The sequence below is a fragment of the Paramormyrops kingsleyae genome, chromosome 15, assembly GCF_048594095.1.
Source record: "Paramormyrops kingsleyae isolate MSU_618 chromosome 15, PKINGS_0.4, whole genome shotgun sequence".
Taxonomy (NCBI): Eukaryota; Metazoa; Chordata; class Actinopteri; order Osteoglossiformes; family Mormyridae; genus Paramormyrops; species Paramormyrops kingsleyae.
Window position 1 is genome coordinate 8,416,626 of NC_132811.1, and position 25,230 is coordinate 8,441,855.

At 38.8% G+C, this 25,230-nt stretch overlaps 2 long non-coding RNA genes across 2 annotated transcripts; one reads left to right on the plus strand and one right to left on the minus strand.

The window, feature by feature from the left end:
* The first annotated feature begins 190 nt into the window (after positions 1 to 190).
* Positions 191 to 3,072, plus strand: LOC111860443 (uncharacterized). Its single transcript, XR_011982830.1, has 4 exons — positions 191 to 273; positions 1,031 to 1,241; positions 1,416 to 1,866; positions 2,884 to 3,072. It is a non-coding gene; the product is annotated as an uncharacterized lncRNA (long non-coding RNA).
* Positions 3,073 to 4,068: 996 nt separating this feature from the next.
* On the minus strand, positions 4,069 to 25,230 carry LOC111860459 (uncharacterized). The gene is made up of 3 exons (XR_002842029.2): positions 25,111 to 25,230; positions 12,150 to 12,224; positions 4,069 to 5,105 (listed from the first exon to the last, which is right to left on the minus strand). It is a non-coding gene; the product is annotated as an uncharacterized lncRNA (long non-coding RNA).

The window sequence follows — 25,230 nt, forward strand, 5'->3', positions numbered from 1 at the left end:
TCTATCGAGTCTTTTTTAATGTCTATTAAGACTTTAATTAACTTCATGTGTCAACAGCCATATATCACATTTCCTCTCAATGTAGAATGTCTAGTTTTACTTCTAGGGATCTCATCACCAGGGATAAATTAGCCGCTTATAAATGTAGGTGGGACATAGGAATCACGCTGCAGTCTGGCCCCTTTCAGCTCACTGACGAGCGACAGCCCTGCACACCAGGCCCAGCTGGTGCACGAAGGCAGCGTGTTGTGTTTCAGGCACCCGGCACAGACGGTAAGATCTCGCCTTTTCAAAGAAAGCACCCTGAAGGTACGTCTAGCTAGTAACTCCTATGTACTGTAGCTATTTTGTGAATACATAGAGGCACAGTGTTTTTCATCATGTATGGTAAATAAGACATAAAAATCTTTTAAAGGTAGCTCTCTGTGATCTTTGCATGTGGTGGATCATCTATCGAGTATATTTTCAACATCACTTCGATGTGGTCAGTATGACCTGTAAATATGTTCTCCTACTAAAATATATAAACGAGAACAAAACACAATACATCTGTAATTATTATAGCCGTACAGAACACAGCATCCATAAAATATGCATTTTATTATCTATTATTCAGTATGTGTGCAGCCAAAACAAAGAATACATATAAACTTATAAAATCCTGGATAAATCCACTTGTACTTGCCTGTTTGATGTTTTGGGTTCCTGAGCGTAACGTGTAAGATCGGGTGCCAGACTGTAGCACGGGTTCTTCACTGAAGCGAGCAGAGTACAGCTCCTTTCTCCAGTGTTTTGCATACTTGAGATTGCAGCCTGTGAAATTTGTGATAATTTTAGCCCAGCTGAAAACATGGCACTCATTAACACCAGTGCTTCATATGTGAAAAATGAGGTTAAAGTTATATAGTTTGCTCAGTCTCCTAGATTTCACAGAGGCAGCAAGTGCCAAGACATATGTTATTTTTTCATATATATGTATGTGTATGTGTGTGTGTGTGTGTGTGTGTGTGTGTGTGTATTCCCTTTTCAGCAGTGTTCCCCACAGAAATGCCAAATAATGGTCAAAGAAATAACAACTTCAAATATTGCCACCATCAAGCGCCCCACAAAGATCAGTTGCTGTTCTTGCATCATTCTTCCACAAAGAGCTGCAGTTTGATAGAGGAAAAACCAATGTTACTGGACAGTTTTCCTGTGGTGTTTTTCTGAAATAGTTGTTTAACAGAGCCTAGGATGCAGGGGTGAGTTGTTTAAAGACACAGCTGCTATTTTATAGGGTTGAAAGAACATCCATTTTAAAGTGACACTTCCAATCCTGTAATTGTGCATTTTGTGGCAGTCGTGCCGAATTCCCATGTATGTATTTCTGTTTCAAAAAACAAAGAACACCCATTTCACATCCTTCTGTTTCACAGAGACCAAGACAGGTGCAGGGAGATGCTGTGTTTCATTGTCATGAACACTGAAAAGTTTTGACTGACAGTTCTGAATCATCAGCACCAGGAGGCAGCGAAATCTCACCAAAGAGAAGGAAGATTAAGAAAAGAAATATCAGCGAGCAAGAAACAAGTGCGGCTTGGGCACTAAACTGAAGTTGTCCTGCAGACCAGATTCCGTCTGTTCCTGGAGGTGGAGATGATGCTAGTGTACGGTGACGACCAAGACATGACACACAAAACCACAGAGTCCCTGGCTCCACAATTAATGTGTCAAGGCTCTGAAATAGTGAGCCCTCCAACTGGACCTAATCTCAGCTCTCTGCCTCAAATTGACAAATGGCTTGATGTTGCCTTAAAAGATGCCGACTCATACTACCGGCAGAAGAAATATGTGATAGCTTCTAGTCGTTCCGCTGCAGCGCTGGAGGTACTTGTTATTTAAATTAAATCTAGCCGCAGTTGTGCCTTATTTATTTAGTTTATAAAGAAATGTATTATTATTTACTGTTTTATTTTTTTTTCCCAAGAAAACCGTTGACAGGCGAGTGTTCAAAACTCGTAGCATTCTTGAAGTTTTCTTGAGCAAAATCCTAAGTTTAGATACATAGATTGAACTACTTTTGGGAGTCTGCATTAGATGAAAAAATGGTGTGTGTTTTTGCTAAAAACTTTTCTCTCACCAACATAGTGAAATTGAAAAAAGTGGGGTTTTTTTTGGCAGATTTGGGTGCATCAAATTTAAGTTATGATCCTGAGGAACAACCTGCATGACGATTTTATATTTGAGGCGAGTTGCAAAGCTGACAGATCATTCTCGTCTTTTTTATATAGCTACTATCCAATTAATTTGACAAGCAGCAGGTAATCAAGCCACCTGTCTGTTTTTTTTCCATTCACCGTCTGTCACAATAGTTAAATCACTTTTCCCACATAAAGTTTCCTGTGTGTTCAATTAGTTATACCTCTCAGAAATAAATTCACAATGTAAAAATTGTACATACCCCTAGGTATAATTAGAAAAAAAATCTGTTTATTTGTTCATATCATCATTGGAGACTCTGTGCTTATGCCTACAATTTTATATACATGTTGCAGCCAATCATTTTATTCTTACAGTTTTACTTATAAAAGATTTATTATGTTTCTCAAGCAATTAGAGGGGAATATGGCAATTACAACAGAATTCTGAATTTCATCGAATTGCATGATTATTATACGCTGTGCTGAAAGGCACATACTTAGGCTAGCAGTTTCAAGTGCTAACAACAGGGCCTTTTGGGAGTCCTGATGTCATAATAGTTTCACAGAACAGTTTCCCTTTTCCATGATGTGTTATTTTTTTTTCCCCAAACGCTTTCGCTTTGTGCAGCAGCATTTCCGAAAGAGTCACTGCTTGGTTTGACATTTTGGATAACGCTGCCAGTGTGCGTTTGTGTATATGTAGAGGCGGTCCCCTGCGGCCTGGCACTGTGGCACTGACAGTTCCTGCTCCCAGTTTGAACCTTCTGCCACTGGAATGGAGAGGAGTCTCACTGCGACTCCCACTGGATCACTGCAGTTTGCAGGAAAGGCTCAGCCATACCGCCCAGTTCACGCCGATGGCCATATTTCCTATCCCTCCATTTCAGAAACGATCGGCATTTACCTGGAATGACTCCATTCTTGTGTTCAATTTTGTGCCACCTGTGTTTATTTACAGGACCTGAGCAGAAACAGGAAGAGAACGGTTTGTGCGAACTTTGAAGAATGTTGAAGTTATAAAGTCTATTCGCACGCAAGTATGAAATCAGTCTTATATGTGCTCATTAGAAACAGGATTCAATTTAAAATAATTGTTCCGTCTCGTATTCCATTGTTTAAAATATTGATATTAATATAGAAGTGTAGGGGGAAGGGGCTTGCTCACGAGCAGGGGAATGGACAGAATACTAATGACCTGCAGAAAAATAAAAGGTGAACACACTCTGTCCATACACATTAGCCAAGGCTAATTGCCATAGTACGGTGTGACAAGACTTGTAAATTGCTCACATTTAGTGTAGTTTTGCCTGCGGCACCAGGTTTAATGCATTAAACTTTAAACAATCTGGATGGTTACAAACAAGCAAATTTATATCATTATCAAAAATCTGAGCTTACTATTATTGACACTGTTTTAGAAAAAAAAAACATTAAGTATAATGCCACACTCTTGGCCCACACAACAAGTGGCTTGTGAGACACATACATTTTACAGTGATAAAGATTGTGTTCTTAAAACCTAATAAGACACTTAAAAATCCAATGCTTTTGCATTCTGACCTTCAGTGCTGATTTGCAAGGATTATTGAGCACCTGATATACCAGCCTCATCCATTTTGGCAAAGGCATGATCTGACTTCATTTGTTTTTATCTTGTTAGCGAGCTATCAATAGGGTAAAGCAGCAGGGATTAATATGAATGGACACGATTATAAGGCCATAAAGACAGGCAAACTGTGCTCTTCATATTGACCTGGGGCTATTATGGTGCCAAGCTTGGAAACAGCTTAGAATAAGGCCCTCAAAAACACTGAAAGAGCCTTCACTCAAAGAAATCTGTAAGACTAGCCAATAAAAGAATATATTATAATAAAGAATTAGCATCTTAACATTTCAGCAAACAAATTCCGAAGTCATCCAAATAGAAATGTTAGCAGTGAGAAAAAAATAGTTAACAATGCATTTGACAGCATATGATGCATTGTAACAGACCAGTGCTGCAATTTTCAGTTTAAGTCACTGATGCGGGCATTTTATGACAGAATGCGCTAATTAACCCAATCACTCCAGCATATTCCATATTTAAGCCTATGTGTATGTCATTTGGAAGCCCACATAATGAAGTTTACGGGAAGATGAGGTCAGGAAGACATAGTAGACGAAAGCAGACTGGCTTCTCGTTTTTTTTTTTTCAGCTAAAGTAGCGGTTCTGAGAGAATCCTTTGATTCTGATTATGAAGGCGAATCATATGACTCGCCATCTACTGCCAAACAGCAAGGGGGCTTGACTTAGCACTTAATCACTCTCAGAAGTAAGCGAGAGCAGAAAAAGATGCTTCTCGGTTGCTTAATTTTATGGGCCGTGTGATGACATGCAGCTAGTTCGTTCAAATAGAGCAGATAATGCTATTAAGTCAATGAGGGCACAGTGCCATGAAAAAAGTATTTGTAGCCCGTCTGTTTTGCAACGTTTCTAAACAATCGTCACACCAAATTGAATCTGAACATTTTAACGGTTACAATTGTAAATAAAGATCTGAAGGAGAAAGATACTATTACATTAGCAAACAAGTCTAAGAAGCATCAAGCTGGTATTATTTTTGTTCTCTCAGAATGCATGCTTTTTAAAATTTTGATAGCAGAAAACCAAGCAGTGTTATAGTATTTTACTTTACATAGTCTTGACATAGGTACATCCATAATATGCATGGTTAGTTATTTTATAAAATGTCACATTAAGTTGCTAATCCAAAGTAATTAGTTCACCAAGGTTTGTTCAAATTAATGTTTTGTTGTCCAAATAACACTTATGCTTGTGAAAGGTCATTTTTTTCTGCTTCACTTTTTTCTTCCCTCTCAAAAGTCGTATCTCAAAAGTCGTATCTCAAAAGCCCAGTGGCCATCAAGGTAGGTTGAAACAGTCATCTGAGAAAATAAGAATATCCATCAATTAGTGCCTGCAATGTCACTACATTTACCGAGTGCCCTTCACACTGGTTTAATCACTAGGCTATGTCAGTCCATTAAAATAGCTTAAAGGAGAATGCTGTCACAGAAATATATCATTATTAGCAGTTAAAAACATTTCACATAATATGGCCAAATATAACATGAACAAAACTTCTTTAGATTGCATTGAAATACTTAAAAAATCAAGCAATCAATATGCAATTGATTTTCTTCTTAGAATCCATCCATTTTTAAACAATCATTAAAAAAAAAAATATTACAATGTGACAAACGTCATGAGCAGGTTATGCGTATATAATAATATCAATATATGAGAGTTTCAATGGAAATTATGGTCTGTGAGTAAATGAAAAATAATTGGCACAAAATAAAAAAGGAGAATGGTTGCCCTGCACATTGGGGAAATCTTTTCTTTCATCTGGATAAGGTGAAATCATTTTTATTATACTACCTTACTTTATCAGAGTGTAAAAATAAATCAGACCCAGAAGGCAAATCGGAGTGAATTCAGGGCCGGTCTAATTGATTACAGGCCTGTAGAAATGCAGTGAAACAAAGGCAGCAGGCAGAGCTTGGCTCAGGGCTAGCAGAGGAAACCTCACTTATTTCTCTCATATTCCTCAGATTTTCTGTGCACTCCCAGTGACTCACCGAATTCAAATAAAATCCTCCTCTGTTAACCACTGTTCTGCCCGTAGCTGCAATCTCTTATTGCTTCAATCTCTCTGCTCTTTAGCCTCTTTGGATCTCTGTTGAGAAATGCATTTCACACTCCTCTACCGGCACTCTTCGGATCATTATTTTTATTTTTTTATTTTTTCCTGGATATGATATAATAATTTTAAGAATTCTTTTCAGCAGGATACAAAGTGACTTTCCAGGGAGAAGCGTACAAGAATATGTTTTGCTGGATATTTATGCAAAACTTACTCATTTGGTTTAGTACCATTTTGTTGCTGCATTGGTTGCCTTAACTTGGGTGGAAATAAGTTATTTTGTAATGTTTTCTTAGGTTATTGTCTCTGAGCCCTGGGCAAAGATGTTTAAGTAATGCGGTGAAGTTTACAAAACATGTTTATTATTTCTTACATGACTTTCTCTGCAGTGTGAATTTGCTCATTCTGGATACAGCTGCTTATATTGTGGAACATTTTGTGATACACACTCAATGGCCACTTTATTAGGTACCACTAGGTAGGAACCTTCGTTATCTCCAGAACTGCTTCAAGGGTTGACGAACGATGTATTCAAAGATGCCTTTCCGTATACCACTCTTTGCAGCAATTATTTGTGTACTTGTGGCCTTCCTGTTGGCCAATAACGAATCTGGCCATTCTCCTCTGACCACTCTTAAGTTATGTTTGCCCACAGAACTACCTCGGACTGGATGCCTTTTGTCTATTGCATCATTCTCTGTAAACCCTGGATGCTGTAATGCCTGACAGGATGATGCTTGTGTCTGAGTCGCTGGCACCACATTTGGCACTAAGAATCACACCACATTCAAAATCACTTAGATCATCCGTCTCACAGTAACCGAATCTCTTGACTCTGTCTAAATGCTGTACTGTATCATTTTGCAGGCACCTGATTCTCTTAGTGGAGGAGTAGGCTTTTGCATTAATGAGCAGATGTACCTAATAAAGTGGCTATGTGCATATGTTTTTTTTTTTCACAGGCATTCAACTCTTTTCCCATAAATAAAATGCAAATGTGGAAAAAAGCCCAGCGTTACTGTACATGATTAGTTGTGGTAATTAAAAATTAACAACAGGAAAGGGAACATTAAATATGTATAATTTCAAAAGAAATAGCCAATTTCAGCAAATGTTAATAAACATGACTAATGATAAAAAACGATCATTCACCAAGTATCTCTGGTTGTATAAATTATACATTAGAATGTGTAACTGTAATTAACAAATGTTCAAATATGACAGCTTTTCTCTGACAGCAGGAAAATTCTGTGGTGTAGGAAAAACATTGGTGAAAATGTGATGCAGGTATATGTGATGCAGGTATATGATGCATATAAGGAATTTCTTGAAAAACACATTGTCAGGATCTTTCCCCGTGTATAACAGTTCTACATTTGGCTATCCCCTTCTTAGTTCCTTGTGTGTTCCTCTGTTCTCCAGCCCACTGCATGGCTTAATGGATATTGTGAGCAACTGGGTTTAGAGGCTCCCTTTTTGTTGTAGGTTTGAGGCATCCTCAACAATGCTTTAATGGTTTTGTGTTTTTTTGGGGGAGTTAGTCCTGTGATGGTGTTTTTCTGTATTTCACTGCTTGTAGTAATGTTTAGTTACCCTTGTTGTTCTAGTCTACCTTTGGTCCGTGATTGCCCACACCTGTTCCTTGGTGTTCTTGTTCTCTAGTGATTGTTAACTGTTCCTACCCATTTCTTGTCGCACTTGATTACCTGTGTATTTAAGTGCCAGCCCTTGCTTTACTCTTTAGATGGTCATTGTGTTTGTTGTTGTGTGCTGTAGCTGTTGTTGCCTGTGTTTGCTGCTGTACTATTACAGTTGTCCTGTGTTGCCCCTGCCGTAGTCTTGTCATTTACCTGTTTTGTTTTTACCCCTTGTGGTCTTTTGGTTTAGTGTGTTTTTCTGAGTTTAATAAAGTCTTTCTGTTTGCTGGAGTCAGTATGTGGATCATCTCTTCCTTCCTGTGTCAGGCTCCACTGTAACACACATAGAATTGTAATGAATAACAAGTCATACATGAACATTTACTCTATTATTAAGTTCCAGATTTTATAATAAAGCTGCATTATTATAAAATCCACATTAATTGTCAACTTTTCTGCTTGTGCTTTTGATATATATAAATGACTGAGCGTCATACCTTAGAAAAAGCTTTGTATTCTTTTACAAAAAATCTGTGGGAAGGAAACGGGAAAAAAAAAATGTAAATATATGCTAAGTTGAAAATTTTCGGGTTTAGCTCGTTCATGTTTCCGAAAGAATATGCACAAAGCAGCTGAAGCGTTTTGCTGGCTAAATCCCACAGGGATTACACCACATTTTTATATTTCTGGCTGCGTGATGAGTGTCTGGCTGGAATGTATTTCACTGCTGTACTGCCTGTCTCAGTGTATTTCACAGGAAACAGCTTTCAAGAAAATCCAGTTGAAGGTGGAATTTGATCAGAGTCCTGCTAAATGCAGGGCCGCCTTGCGCCAGTCCAGAGCAGCACTTCTTAGGCACAGCAGTGGTGTTTTCATCCCACTATGCATTTGCGTGGGGCCCCCAAAGTTTGAGACCCCTGCTGGCCACAAATAGCCACTGCACTAAATATGAAATAAATGCATTACTGATTAGTAGCACGTACTGCAAACCAGCTAGACAGCTACAATCTAATGACTCTACCTGTTTTTTTTTGTTTTTTTTTTCATTTTTGAAACATTTTAAAGGGGCAGGGTACCCCCCTGCTTAGAGAGTCCATTTAAACTTTAAGCCTGATGGCAGTGTGCTTATTACATCATATATATCCCCCCTGTCTGACTTATCTGTCTCATTACACTGTTTCTCACAGGACACACAAAGAGATTTTACGATTGCCTCACTGCACATGAAAATTAATCATATTTTAATAATTTACACTCTTCCATATCATAGTACACATATAATTGGTATGCATGTATGTAAATAAAGCCTCAGTGCTTTTGAAGGTGAGGAAACTATCTAATAATTCCACACGGTCAATTAAAAAAAGTTTTTAATAAAATTAAATCCTTTCATACATGACTGGTCATAATATAGTCGACAGTTTTATTTTCCACATAATTACTCACTGTCTATTATGGCTATGCCAGAGACATTGCATAAAATTTATCTGCAAAAAGCATCCCAGTTTAAAGTTATTTAAATAGTAATTTTTTAAGTGAAAAATAAGTTATGCCAAAAATACAGGATTAACTCAATATTGACTGTTTAATTAGTAAACCATGATTAATTGTTGCAATTATTTGTGTCACTTTATAGCAGCTATTCGTATTCTGCTAATTGTGCCAGTTGGCAATTAACAGTTTAAGAGCCACACTTCAGAAGAACATGAAACATGGTTTCCCATAAAAGAAGGATGTACTACGAAAACATTAATAGCAATGTTATTTGAAAGAGAGTGTGCACCATTTCAGTGATGGTGATCTAACCAATCTCTGTGCTCTTCTGAACGGGAGGGTGACATTATTAAACTCAAAGTTGCGCATTGTGCTGTAGCTTGATCCAAAATTGCAAACACAGGGTACATTACAGAGCCTCATCTGAAAGCGAAAATGAGGAACATGACCGTTTTCGATTGAGCATTTCAGTTTTCTGATGTATGTGATGTATCTTGTTACTTTAACACAACTTCATGTCAAAGACGCGATAAGCTGTTTAGTAAGACAGCTGTTTGTCAGCATAAGGAGTAAGTGACAGTTAAATCTTTGGTGAATCTTTCATATTTGTCAGATTTGGTTAAAAAATATTACATCTAACAGGCCTACGTTACAGTATGACATAAGGTTCTCAATATTGGGTTTTTATTAGGATATAGCAGCTTGCCACAAACATCACTTACTTAAGTACCGTGAAAATCCTCTCCTTGGCATTTTCTATTTGCACACTGCACCATAGTCCTGGGAGAACATTATTTCATTACACTGTATACCTGTATATGGATGGTTTCCACTCGATATGACTTGATACCATAGTGGAACTTGATGTGTTGTATGGAATATTTTAGAGTTATCATAAATCTCCTGTGCATTCAAATCTGAAATTATGTACTGGAAGTGTCTTCAAGTCTAAATGTTTGGAAAATTTCAGATTCTCACCTGCTCAGACTGTAGTGTTTCTTCTTTCTGTTGACTAAGTATCATACAGTATCTTTCCTTCTATACAGAGTTTGAGTGTTTAAGCCTCTACAAAGTTTTCAGAGATCTCTAATAATATATGGATTGTTGCAACGCTGCACCGGAGACCTGCTAGTGAATAGTTTAATGTCAGACAGGCAAACCAATTGCTTTTATAGGTTAATGCGGATGGAACTCAATAGCGGAAATGTATCAAGCTGGTGAATTATACAGTGAATATGGACAAGGAGAAAACTGAGGCCCACTCACCAGTATAGGAAAGTCAAACTTTACATGCTCAGAGTTAAAACTCGGACGGGCAATTCCTCTGGCTAATCAAAGCCAACGTGTCAAGGTCTATTGAATTAAGCCAGCCCGTGCTAGGATAGCTTTAACATGCAGTTAATTTGCCAGGCTTTTATTTTTGGTGAAAAATGCCGTGGACAGATTCATTAGCAAAATGTGCCTGTGTATTTAAGCGTGGGATGACAAGCAACCTCACAGTAATTAATGAAACTGCACACTGGCAAGTGGTGGGACGCTGTTGTACAGAACTGTTTGCAGACAGGATGAAAACACTTTTGTGTGCAATACTTCATATTGTACCAATTTGTCCAGAAATACAAATATCCTTTAAAATTAGCATAGAAAACTTAACACTGAATGGTTTTCTTTTACTTTTCATCACATTCTTATACATTCTTACCTACTGAGATTAAAGAAAATTATTTCACAGTTCCCACTGCAACAGGAAGGTATCCAGTCTCTAATCAATACATGTAATACATGCATCCAACTTCAGAAACTACTTGTTACCTTCAATCTTATATTTCACATACGGGGAAGAGAATGAACGCCCTAGACTCTTGTGCACTGACACAAACAGGGTAATGTAGAATAACCAATTCACCACTAAAAAAGTAACTGGATGAAATGAACCCCATGCATGCAAAATTTAGTTAAACGTGCGATTCATTTGTGGGTAATGGGATGCTGAATCGCTTTCTGGGATGTTATATGCAATTCAAATCACCTGGACCTTCTCACACAAATGTAATTATTATCATAGATCATAATTGAAATAACCAGCCTGTTTCCATACTTTTCTTACTCGGTGTAACCCTACTTTCGTTAAAAATGTTGTTTACCTAGTTAATGATATTGTTAGTAACCCTATAGCTTCAGTTGAGGTCATCAATTCACTAACTGGCAGCGTTATTTGATGGAGCTGGATGACACAAATCTTCAAAAAAATATCTTCTGATACACTAATGAGCCAAAATGTTATGACCACACCCACACGAAGGGAACAGCATTGACCATTGACTCATGGTTGATGTGTTGAAATGGTCAGGGGTAAAGGCCTAAGTGACTTTGACAAGGGCCAAATTGTTATGGCCAGAAGAGTGGATGAGAGCTTCTCCGGAATTACAAGTCCAGTGGGGTGCTCAAGGTTAGCCGTGGTGAGTACCTACTAAAAATGGTCAGAGAATGGAAAAATCATGTACCGCTGACAGGATATCGGGCAACCGAGACACATCAATGAGAGATGTGAATGAAGGCTATCTGTCTGATACAAATCAATGGAAATACTACTGTGGCACAAATCACAGTCAGAGTACCCATGATAATCCCTGTCCACTGTCAAAAGTGCTGACAATGGGCAAGTAAGTGTTAGAAATGGACCTCGCACAAATGGAAGAAGGTCAGCTGGTCCTGTTGCATCATGTGCCCGGCCAGGACAAACATCTGTGGGATGCCCTGAATTAAGAAGTTCAGTTAGAGGCTACATAGTCCCACATACAGCAGGGCTCGATGCAGTGTATGTCGTGGCACATTGCTCCCACGACTGTCATTAAAAAACCTTCTGTTGGTTTGTAACAGATGGGACAGCCTTCGTTCACATCTCGAATTGAAAAGTCTTAGCTGTCCAATATATATATATATATATATATATATATGTATAATGGTTTTCCCCTCCTTGAAGCACTCTCAGTAGATACTCACCATGGCTGACGGGGAACGCTCCACAGGCCTTGCCGTTTCGGAGATGCTCTGACCCAGCTGTCTGGCTAACGATTTGGTCCTTACCAAAGTCACTCAGGTCTCTGGCCATTTGTTCCGCATTCAACTATGGGTATCAAATGTTAACTTACCATCCAAATATCCCAGACCTTGATATTTGTCATGTTTACAAGATAGTTAACGTTTTTCACATCACCTTGGGGTGGCTATAATGGAGGGAGAGAGAACACATCATGTTACTGTATTTTTCAGCAATGAGCAGATAATTCTGAGGCTAGCATTATAGACATAAGCACATAAAGAGATCTCAGTAGCTCAGATAAATATTAAATGCAGAGTTCTATGCAGGATGTTCTAAAATGCATCATTTTGTATTTATGAAAAATCAGCATTTTGTTACTCCAATTTTATGTTTTAAGAAGGGGATTTCAAAAGGTCCACTGCACTCAAATTTCATTTGCTCAGCATAGACCTTACATTTCCAGAGAACCCAAGTGTTACTTAGTGAGTGCTGCACAGGACTAAGGCATTTCTGTCAAGCTGACAGTAGCAGGGATCACGGTGGGGGAAAAGCAAAGCTAATCTGCAGTTTGCTGGGCTGAACAAGCAGGCTGGACAAATTGCTCTTCTGCCATTTTCTGCCACCGTTTCATGGCCACGGAACATGCTGTTGCCTTCGGCATGTAGCGTCAGTATGACGAGTCGGTCAGAATCTCACCTTCAGCAGCTGAGCGTAATGCCGTGTCCGTAGCGTTGATGTAAACGAGTCATGTGACTTCACAGTACTGCTCGGGCTCTATATTCCCACATGCCTTTTTTTTTGCCTCCATAATAGTCTGTCACTTTCTAAAGTCTGCACACGCCACCCTAATGACACTTTTCACTTGGCAGTCACAAAAAGGCCTGTGATGTCAGGCTCATTATTATCTTGATATGAGGTTCCCAGCTTGGAAATCTTTCTCCTTGACATGGCTTTTGCTTTTTCCCCCTTTGCCTTTGACATATCTTATTGTTGTACACCCCCATGTGGCCAGAGCAAGAGAAATAACAAGAACTTTAAAATTAACTCCGCTCCCTGACTGCATATTGAATTTAACTTTGTCATATTGGCTGTCAACGTCGGAATAAAAGTGATTTATTTTTCAGGCTACAATCGTCAACAATGCAGCGCAGAAAGCAGATCACAAAAACACAAGAAATATGCAGTAATATGAAGGCCTTGAAGAGTTTTTAAATTATTTGTACAATTTGTGCAATTCCAGCACATCTGGTTTCCATTGCCTTCCTCAGAGAGCTGGGATGTTGTATAATTATCAGCTGCTGTTAGCTTTTATACTGCATGCTACTGAAAAATATGGATTGAAGGATAAATCTGCATCATTTGGCACTTTTTGTAGTGTTACACAGGTGCTATAATTAATGGGAATAGCAGTCAGCTTTGTTTTTGTTTATTAAAAAATCATGTTAATCTTCTACAGAAAGTTGTATGTTGATGTGTGGAATTATACAATCAAATATCAAGTTCACATTCACCCCTCAATCTCCTCCAATCTCATGAAGAAGCCACAGGGTTGGGGGAAGGAGAGATCAGTGGGTGTGCATATTTATTATTGGTATAGTAACATAGGCTCGCTTATGTTAACATAGGCTAGCAACATACAAATATTAACTTTTAAAAACATTTTCTTATGTAAATGTTTCTGATTGGACTTGAGGAGAGAGAGGTAATTTAGGTGTGCATGTGTAGTGTAGACTAGCCCGATAATGATAAACAACGACATGGAAAACAATGGAAATAAAAAAAAACTCTCAGTTGTTTCTTGCTAAATAACACCACAAATTTATAACAAAAAAATAAAAATAGTAACTTTTAAAAGCATTTTCTTATGTACAAATAGCTGTATGTTTTCATGTTTTCGATGGGAGCTGAAGGATGGGGGTTGGGGTGTCATCAGCTAGATACCTAGGCTAACTTTGTTGGACTTGCGAACTTCTCGACCCATTCTCGGAATGGAACTGGTTCGTATCTTGGGGACTTACTGTACTTTGGGATGAGATTAGGGCATGTGAATCAGCTACAACAGATGGCACACACCGAACCCTGCCCCAAATTTATATTTAATATGTTAGAAGATGCTTTACTTAATCAGAGGAAGATCTGTTCCACATTCGTGATTCCATGCATCTAGGTAGTACACACAATTTTACAAGGATATACAAAATCTTTAAGAATGTACAAAACATTTATATTTAGGTAGAAAAATACAAATAAAATATTTCTGGGCAGTTAATGAGGGGGGACCAGAGTCAGTTGTCCTGGAGGTTGGAGAATTTCATCCTAAGGGGAATCGCAAAGGCTAAAGAGAGATTTTTTTGCAGGGCGAACCCCATCAAGGGAAGTCAAGTTGAGTTTTCAGTGACACTTAGTCCATATCTGACCTACTGACATCTAGTGTATGAGTGAAGAGACAGGGGAAAAACCGGCAGTGTCATCTACAAAAGACAAGATAGCAGGTGACATAGGACCCTGTACTGATACATGTGGGACACCTGCAGAGAGAATGTATGACACACAGAGAGTGTCTGACAAGGTCATTTTCTTAACATGTATAATATTGTGGACTGATTTAGCAATGGATGTAACTATGTCTATCATCAGATTATTCTGAAGATCATGTAAATTTGTACATGTGCAAAAGAAAATGAAACGAAGCAGGCTGGGATCACATTAAAATGTATTTATCTTTTTCAGACTGACTGTATAGGCAATGTAAATCTTAAGATTTCACCAGCTGAAAATGCACGGGTGGATATATTTAGCGCAACATTTTAGGGATGACAAAACAAGCTATGCTTCTACATGCAAAGGCACACTTCAGATTTTCTAGGTAGCACCTTAGGTTTTTTTTTTCGTTCCATATATATGCATTACCCTATATTAAAGTAAGAAAAGAGTACAAGCATCTACAATGGTAACATAGATGTTCCAGCAGTGAGCTAACCCTTCTGGGCTGAAAATGCTGAGAGTGCAGTCTCTCACCCCTTCCTCTGGGCATGGATGTTGCATCCTGATTGAAAGATGTCTGACACATGTTGCTGTCCTTGTCATTAGGAGCGCTTTGATTGCTGACTATGTCTGCTGGCCGTCCACAGGACCCCACCAGCATATAAGCAAGCTCATCAAACCCTATTGGCAGGTGAGAACTGATGGTGAAAGTGGTGAGGAGAGGCCTGTAGTGCAGTCACAAGCCCAATGAAGGATTATTGCTTAAAAGACTGTTGACTGGGGTAGATCTTAACATATCAATCAGGCAGAACCCTGTAAACGGTTTGCAAATTATAAATACACATCAATATACAGTGCACCCAAATTCAAAATGTGTAAACTATAGTATCCTAATAATATATCCTGTCCTGAAATAACTCTAATCTATTTGCATACTTGCTTATTAATTAATCTATTGTGTACATTTGTTTGCATGTAACTGCCATTGTAATATTGTTATGTGAATGCATTTAGAAGAGGTAAAATTCAGCATCTATTCAGAATTTAAAACTTTATTTCTGTGTTTTTAATTATGCACATATATATGTGTGTGTGTGCATGTGTCTGTGTGTACACAGTATGTGTGTGAAGAAACAGTCCAGCAACTGATGCAATTCAGTGTAATAATATCTGCTTATATATACATACATACATATATATATACATTGTGTATATAAATAAAATAAAAATGTTTGTTTGCAGGAGACTGTAGTTTGTGGTTGTTTCAATAAATTAACATTTTGACAGAAGCCATTCTTCTCTGGATGAAACGCTAGATTTGTACTCAATGTAAAATTACTCTTTCTACTCATCAAATAATTTGTGAGTTTAATGATCATCTTATAAGGATCTTAGTTTAGCTCAGTTTATCTTAATATTTTTAGCTTTCAAAGATGTGCATTTCCCCAGAAAGTGGGAAAATCAGATTTCATACATTTCTGAAAAAGGCCTCATGTAAAATAGGAGCTTTCATCCAATTCCAACTTCAGGAGGCTTTAGCATAAAGAAATATTGTGGTGCCTTGACCTAAAAATGAGAAGCGCTTTATTTCATTTAATCTTGAGGGAAATTTAAAGAGCACAGATTTACTTGCCTAGTTTGCATGGCCACAGCACAAACCTGCCCCCTTTTTTCTAGTTAAATGTTTTTCATTTAAGAGTTACTTCCAGTTCACATCCATGTGACATACTTTGGTTCAGGTCAAAGACTTAACAGAGTGACAACCAAGAAAGCCACAGATTAAAAATGCAGCAAACGGGGCTTGAGACTGGCCAGTAGGGAGGAAGAACACTAAGCTCCTAGCTCTGCCTGACTGTTTATATAGGCAGGAGCTTGTTAATTGGTAGTGCTTCCAGGTTAGGTCGTAGGTCACTTCCATGACAACGACTGTACAACTCTGGCTCTGCCTGAAGGCCTGGAGAAGGGGCAGGCCTAATCGTTCCTTTATTTATAAACAAACCCCATCTTCTTGGCAGGTCCCTGCAACAATACAGTTGTATTAATGTCAGCAGCCTTTGTCATTATAAAGAGGCCAAACGCTTAATCATTCAAAGACGCTGAAGCAGTCTCTGGTAGCGATGTAAACTGTCACGTCCGGGCACGGTACCGAACCCCTTGGCATGAGCTTTCCGTTGACATCAGTGCGTTTTCAGTAACAGCCACTGTTTCCCAAGCGTGGCATGTAATAAAGTGCTACAGCAACAAATTCTTCTTGGTCTGGCATCTCTTGTTCATTTCTGGCTATCAGATTACAAAGAAGATGCCAAGTCATGGGCTCTCAGCCAACCCATTTAGGAAGCTGCTCTTTCTAGATAATTGTACCATTTTTTTTATATACACGTTAAATTAAATTCACTAATGCTTGGAAGTAAACAGAAATCTTCCACTGAGTATTTCTTCAGCTCCCTCATTTGTAATCTGTCTGCCCAAAATATTGATTTTATGTTTTGTTTTTTTTTTTTAAACTTTGAAGAGATGGGTTTATATTATGAGTACAATCTTAAACGTAACAGCTAGTTACTTTTATCTATAAAAATATAAACTCATTTTTATTATGTATTGAAAAGAGAGTTGCACGATTTCTCAGATGACTTTCATACATGCAGCTCTCCCCAGTGTATTTGCTGTTTAAAGCACAGACCATCAGCTGAGGTCACTTCTTCAGTCTGGGCTAATTTACTGATTCTGATCCCACAACAATGGCAAGACAAGAGTCTGGGGTAATTTGTCTGGTCAGAATATGTAGCTATATTTATCTGTCAGCAGCCTGCAGGTTGTTGGTTTCCAGTGATAGGGGTTGCAAACCTCTACCTAATTGCCATATGGGCCTTTTGCACGGCACCAAATGATTTGTATTGTGGAAAAGTGGGTGGAGCAATAAAAAGGAAACGAATGACAGGTGAACAAATCTGCAAACATCTGACGGTGACAGCAGTTGGGAAATGATTAACACTAGGGAGTATTTCAATAATTATATACTTTTAAAAATTTCAAATTCTCGGTGACCTATGTTTTCCGAAGGCAGAAAGAAACAAGGAGACTCGCTTTGAGGGGAAAAGAGTGACCTTTTAATCAGCTCTGAAAAGGACTAGTGCAGGCACCAAACAAGCACTGCAACCACCATACCAGCGAAAAGCAGGGATGTTGGATGCTGGACAGTAAGGTACACACACGGTGGGTAATTCATACAATGGCTAAAGACAAGTAAGAATCAGACAGGGTTCACGCAAGACATAGGCAAGGGCAGACATGACAACTGGGAACACAACAAGTATCAACAATAACAAAACAAGGGCCTATTTACAATGTCCCAGCATGCTCTGGCACAACACTATGATAAGTATCACAGTTTATTCACTGGGATGTTTTCTCAATTTTATCTCAAGAGAGCAGTCAGTATTAAGGTACCGGAAAGCCATGGTAATCCTAATCCATAACAACAAGTTCCTTGACATATATAACAGGTTTGATTCAGGTAAAGTTAATTCAGATTAAACTCTTTAATAACACAGAGTAATTAAACACCCCACGGAGGACACGTCTTGTTTTATTGCTAAGATACTTAAATCTGCTTGAAACAGTCATTAAAAAGCATCTCCCCACAAGACCTGCAGGCCAAAATAATAGCTACTGAAAGTGCACATACTGTTATCGCCCAATAATTCTGTGTGAGATGTGGGCTAAGCGCTGTCCCAGGAGAGTGAGTTATAGTTTCTAACACCGTTTGTGATTTTTCATGTTGACTTGTTCCACTTCTTCCTCAAACCCCAAATATTCACATGTTCTGCTTTTGTAAAAAGGACCCCCCCCCCCCAAACACGAACCACCTCTCTGCCAAAACAATGCTGCATTCGTTTCTTCACAAGGCTTTTGTTTTCCCTTCTCCTTCCTGATTGGCTGTCCCCAAATAAGACTTTCTACCAAACTCCCCTAGTTACTGGGCAGGTTACAAATGAACCTCTAGGACTTTAAAATGGAATCTGAAGAAGCACTAAGCGAAGAGCTATATCTGTCATTATATTATGTGCGAGATAACAATGGAGTTTCACCTATCTAGCTCCCCTCCCACTCTGCATTTATGCTGGTGGAATCTATCTCAGCTGAGGAAAGTTTCTCTGTATGCATCACATTATGGGCTGCCCTCCATTGAGAGTGTTGAAAAGCCCAGGGAGTGCTTCAGGGGGCAGTACCACCCACACCCACCTAAACCTTTAACAGGTATGGAGGGAGAGTAACCGAGGTCTAAGGCTGGACTCTTAAAACTGCATATTTCCATCTATTTGATTCTGGATTTTTTTTTGCCTGAGAGCTAAAGCAATTTGACTTTGGTATTCAAAAGGTAATAAGACCTCCCTCCCGCCCCCCCCCCCCATCTTACTCAGGCAACTTTTGATGACAGACTATAAATTAGAGATCACAGAAATGTGTTAGCTGCTGTGAGCACCACTGTATCTTATACCCAATTTGGTCTTTTTCTAGAAGAAAGCATAGAGCATTGAGTAGCAAAGGTCAAGAACGTGGTCCCACTCTAAACACCTGCTTTGCTTTTGATTTTATTCAGGTCTATCATTTAAAATATAAAAGCAATAAAGTCTTGACCTTATCATAAGACACTTCAAATTACAGTGGTAGACTCATCCTCATCCTGTTTAATGTCCCTGTGACAATCCTCTCAGTGTTTAGTTGATTAGCTTACTATTAATTCTACAGTTCTTCAAAGATATTCGAGCAGCTTGGTTGTGGTTACGTGGTCTTTCATTACAAATGTTGATTTGGAGTGGATTCACGGGGGAAGTTAAGAGTCAGCAGGCAGGGTAACACATGCTCAAAGAGAAAGACGGAGGCTTTGCTGGGGAATCTAAAGGCCTTCATTAACATAAGCTTGGTAGGGTTCACAAGCACTGTGGATGAGGGACAGCGAAGCCTTCTGATAAAAAATAAAACAATAAACATGTTAGCTTGGCTGAGGCCCTCACTACTGACATGGCAGCTCTCCAATATCCATATACCATTATAATATGTAATATAATATATACTGTAACACACGCAGCTTTCTAGAATCGGCCCATTTTTGCAGGCACCCGTCTGGTCTTGAACACTAACTGTCGGCAGCAAACTAGTATTTCTTCTCTAGTCATCCTTCTTTTTTGATTATAAGCTTATTAGTACATGAATTTAAAATAGTTTAAAAAAATAGCATCTAAATGATTTCAGGAAAGGTAATTTACATTTCTACAAAAGAGTATTCAGCCATACTGGGTTGATAAGGTTTAAAAGATGCCCTGAACGAAAATGAATGCTAAACTTTTAAGACATTGAAAACAGAGGCAAGAAATAGTTCTTTGGTGTTTTTAAGTAACACAGTGTCCTTCACATACATGTAAAATGTCAGAGGCACTCGCCATGATCAATGAGCGCTCTGTCTCTAGGTAGCAGTGAAAATAGTGAAAAGCTACACAGCTCATTAACACAGAAAAAGGACTCTGGAGGTGACTGATGATTCTGCTCACCTTTGCCAGCTAAAATGAAAAAGGCGCAACAGTCACTGGCTGATTGCTACACTGGCTGATTGCTACACTGGCTGATTGCTTAGTCATTACCTTGGTTAACCGTAGATTAATCCCATGATTAAAAAATTAATAATAATAATAATAATTCACGTGATTTTTTTAACCATATTGAATTATATGATTGATTCAGTAAGGCTATCGATTAAGATTCTTTTCTTCATATTTCCAGTTGAGCCCAGTCACCTAATCTATCGATCCATTTACTACAGCCTTACAAATAACAAGGCACTGTAAACATCTAAACTGCAGAGGACGGTTCACAGGAGGGCAGCACAACTATTGACCGCTATGACACAACGTTTCTTAATTAACCTTGGTACGTGTGGCGCCACGTGGCCTGGCAGTCTGAGAAGTACCTTCAATGGCTCTGCATCCAAAGAGTGCCATGGGGCTAGTTATGGCTCGCTCTGCAGTAGCGAGCGTAGAGTGTTCGGGAGAGAAAGAAATCGATGCGTTTGTGTAATGTATCAAGTATGTGGTCCAGAAAAGGGGTCCTCACAGCAAATCAATCAGGCGCACTTGACCACCACATCAATTGGCATTTTGTTGGTCGACACGTTGTATGTTTTTTTAAAAATAGCAGCTAAAGACCTACTTCTTTGCAATGGGGTGACGCTCCATCCTAGGTGAATCCTTGCCTTGCGCCTGTATCTTCTGAAATAAGGTCTAGACCCCCGCGATCCTGCATAGGACAAGCGGGTGTAGAAAGCTGATGGATGGATAGAACTATTTCTAAGAATTTATTCTTGCCGAAAAGAGAACATTAAGTTACCATTCAGTGTGGAACTTAAGTAGAAAGTTTGATATACTGGTACAGGAAAGCTCCATGAAATTAGATACTTTCCTTATTTCTTTCAATTTACAGGAAGTTGAAAGCCATTCAGCTGGATCTCAAAAGAGGGAATTAAAAGCATGAGTGGAGTATTAGGGAAACGCAAGTTTAAAATGTTATTAGGTACACCAAACTAGCTGTGGGTATTTGTATGCACTTCTTAAATCTGATCTTTATGTGATGCTTTGAGGGTAAACATAAGACCACCTAGCTAAGTGAAGTCAACACTAGAATCCCAGAGGAAGTTTTGTGTAATCATTTAGCCCGCTGGTTAAATTTCTAGACGTCTATGCATAAATCACCATGCCTTAACTCAGAATAGATTGACTTGAACATATTGCATTCCACCCCTCGTAAATTCACCAGCCTGTTAAAGTGTTCCGCTCATGTATTGGTGAATTAAATAAAAATTTAACCACTTCTCTCCCATTAGAATAATATACAGTCACTTGAACATATTAAGCTTCATTCAAGAAATCTGTTCCCCATGAAGACCTGAGGTGCAACAATGAAAGCAACAATGATGTAATACCCAGTCACAGCTCATTCTCATAAGTTATTAAATTTGCCTTTGCTGGTGACTTATTAAATGAGAAGGCAGAGGCAAGTTCATCTGGTTATCAGCTCAGTAACAGTTGCCTGCACACAAAGAAAGGATCCCTGCTTAACAACTCAGGGTACATCAGAGAGATGCACTTTAAATTACCTTAGAGGAAAGCTACTTTCCCTTAATTGCTCCAGTGTAAAATAAAAAAAAAATGGATCTAGATAAATTACAGGAAAAATAACCTGTGTAAGTTACTTTAGATTAAAATACAACTGCAAAGCAGTTGAATAATGTATGGAAGAAAAGAACCCATCACTTAATCAATTTGAGCTTTTCAGAGTAAATTACGTTGTTTTTTTTTACATTTCCGTGGGTTGATAATCCAGTTTAATCGTGCGTTTAGTTTATTTCAGGCCTGTGTTTACTGGCCTGTTGGAGATGGAAGAGTGTAGGAGATGAAAGAGCACAGCCCCAGCAAACATATCTGCTCTCTCCACTGCTTTCGTTTTCATGAATCAGCTCGCTCCTTATTGAATTTTATAGATGCATCATACAAGCAAAAAGCTATTCAATTCGTACGGGGCAGGTCAGATTTGCTCGATTTTGATTCAATTACACCTGCAACGTGGGTATGAGATGGAGAGATACGCAATCTTTATTCAATTAGTCATTCGCTCTGTAGGCATTCGGAATGAGAGGAAATTCAATCTGTCTTGTATTAAAGTGTGTACTTCATATGGAAGTGAGGGGCTCACCCCTGTCAGGAAGAAACTATTGTAATTAACTCATATGATAACAGACACTGCACATCATTTAAAAATTTAAACTGATACACTATAGCCTGGTTAGTCATCTGTATTATCACATATTGCATGACATTTAGTACAACTACGGTATATTTTAAAGGCAAGTTGAGTAAGCTACTGTAAATGGAATAGTATAATTAAAATAGGTACAATTAATGTGTATGTAAAATTTATACAATGTAGAAACTAGGAAAATTCACAGAAAATTGTATTGCAGGGGAAAAATTTATGGTTAGCTTAAACCATCATTCTGGTGGGATATGAAAGTACAGGTAAATGGATCTTAGATCTATGCATAGAATAAGATTCTTTCTGTGTTGCAATGAAAAGTGTTAGTCTAATCAGCGGTGGGTTTCTTTCTCTTTAATAAAATGAGGAGAGGCTGACCCAGAGAACGATGACCTTTTGACCAGAGCCTTGACGTGAAGCAGGCCACTTGGTACCAGGTGCTCAACCCCGCTTCTGCTGGCCGGGCTTCTCGACAGGGTCAGCGCTTTTGGAGAAGAAGTCCCTAGAGATTCAACAGCTGTGAGCTAAGCTAGCAGTCTTACCGTATGCATAGAACTTCAGCCAGTCAGATGCTGAGCCGGTAAGCAGTATCTCCCCCCCCCCCCCCTCCTCTTAATATGTATATTAGCTTTGTGAGCTGATAACTGGAACTCTGTGACCTTAGCAGCCTGTCTGAAGTTCACAGCCGCAGTATCTCCTCAGGGCCGCCTCAGGAATTATCAAGGAGCACGTTAACTGCGCTCGGGCGAAAGAACGTGCCCGGCTCTTTTAATAAAGTCTTAAATTATGCACGCCAATAAGCAGGGATTTATTTTGAATATTTATGACTCATAAAAATGGAGAAACAAAAGCTGGACCCCTGTGCACACATATACGAGGGAGAGAGAAATCTGGATGGGGGTGGCATAAATCTCTTGCTTGTATACAATGATGGAAATGTATAATTGCCTCTTAAATAGATTAGTGCTCTACTGGAGTGAGATTAATTCAAATCTATGTGGCATTGTTTATATCAAATCGGGACAAAATCTGGAAATTGTGGCTGAGACTTCTATACTGGACGGGCCCAACAGGTGAGTTCAAAGACTCGTGAATTTGTAAGGTCATTTCACAAATAAAGTAGAGGTGCGAGGGAGAAAGAGCATTCACTAAAAAACTATGAAAAACATCATGTTCCATGAATTACCTGAAATAGGTATATTTGAATGTGTTTTGGTAGCTCTAGAAATCAGGATAGAGAGTTCAAAAGTGTCATTTAATAGAGACTCACTTTTCTTTTGTGCAGCGGTCTTTGGTGGCCTGACTGGATTGCTTTTATTCACCCAGCAATACTTTAATAATTTAGAATGCATACAATTTTGTGGAAGGTTCCCAGACAAGCTTGCTATTTGCCTTTTGTTGATTTATCAAAAAAAAAATATCCCCTCACAAACAGAAAAGCAATATTTGTTGTTCAGGCTCCGCATGTTTGTCAGAGTAATGTGAAAATGTAACACTGCCATTTCAGTAAATGGTCATCGTTAGGGCTCGCAGACAAAAGGTATTTATCGTAAATGAGGTACTTTCACGTCTAGCGGCGAGCGCTTTGCATTTTGTTTTTCGTCCTGCCGCTTTGTTTGATAAATTCACGCCGGCCTTCTCCGGAATTGAGAGAAGACGATGTGACAGAGCTCATTGTAGGCAATATTATAAAATCATCAACCGACAAATGATTTTTTAATTAGCTTTTAAGTCGGCCTATTTAGAGAATTGTAGTGGGACGTGAATTGTGCTCTGATAATCTTTATCTCCGGCCCACAGCTGCAAGCTCTAATGACAGACGCCATAGACACCCCTGGAAGGAAGGGGAGGTGATAAGCAATGTGTGGAATGAAATGTGAAAGGGAAATAGGAAGAAAGGGTAAGAAAGGGAAAGGATGGATGGAGGGAAATAATGCACGATACTCTACTAATGGAGAATACATCTAAAGCGGGGGGGATGTGCCCTTCAGTATATTATGCCGTTTGGGAGGGAATTGAAGTTGTGTTGCGATCGACTAGAAATGTTGTGACGGTCGAGCGATCATGATCAACTGGTTAGCAACCACCGAATGAAAGAATGCAATGGGTCTTAGGGTTTTAGTAAGTGATTAAATTTAAAGGGTAAATATTACAGGTGGCATGTTGGCTCACTAGTCCAGGGTTATGGGTTCAAATCCCTCCCCTGCGCCCAGTGTATAGTATGTTCTCCCCGTGTTGCAAAGGCTCCCTCTGAATATTACACTTTCCTTCTGTTGCCCTAAGACATGCAGTTAAACAAACTGGTGTATCTAAATTGCACATGAGTGTGATTATCTGAAAGTACGTATGAGCCTTTGATGGACTGGCATTTAGAGATTAACTTAATTGTATCATTTCCCAGTGTGTTTAAATTCACCAGATAACATGCCATTGACCTTTTCCTCCTTTTTTACTTGTCATAAAACGAAAAAAGACCATAGGTTACAAATCTCCGAATAAATCTGAAGTATACTATACTCTTCCAATAATAGGTGCAGGGTAATATTATTAATATCAACATCGCATGTTATGCACATACATTTCTTACATCGCTAGTAAGCTAGATTAAGATAAGGCTTTTTCATACCTTTATATAGTACTAACATTATAGCACAGGGGGTTAAAGTTTCGCTGAAACATTTTTACTATGTCATATGAAAACACCTTGGCTAACTTTGCTATTTTAATGATTATTCCTTTTCAAGATTATCTAGTATATGTTTAAAAATCAGTTTAAAGTTTACCTCCGATGTTTCACCACGTTGTCGTGGTGGTTCCCCACGGCTTACTTTGCTTTACATGTATTGCAAATTGCAAGCTTTGCGTCGTCATCATTCACAGTGAAAAGTGAAAAACGCCGCTGT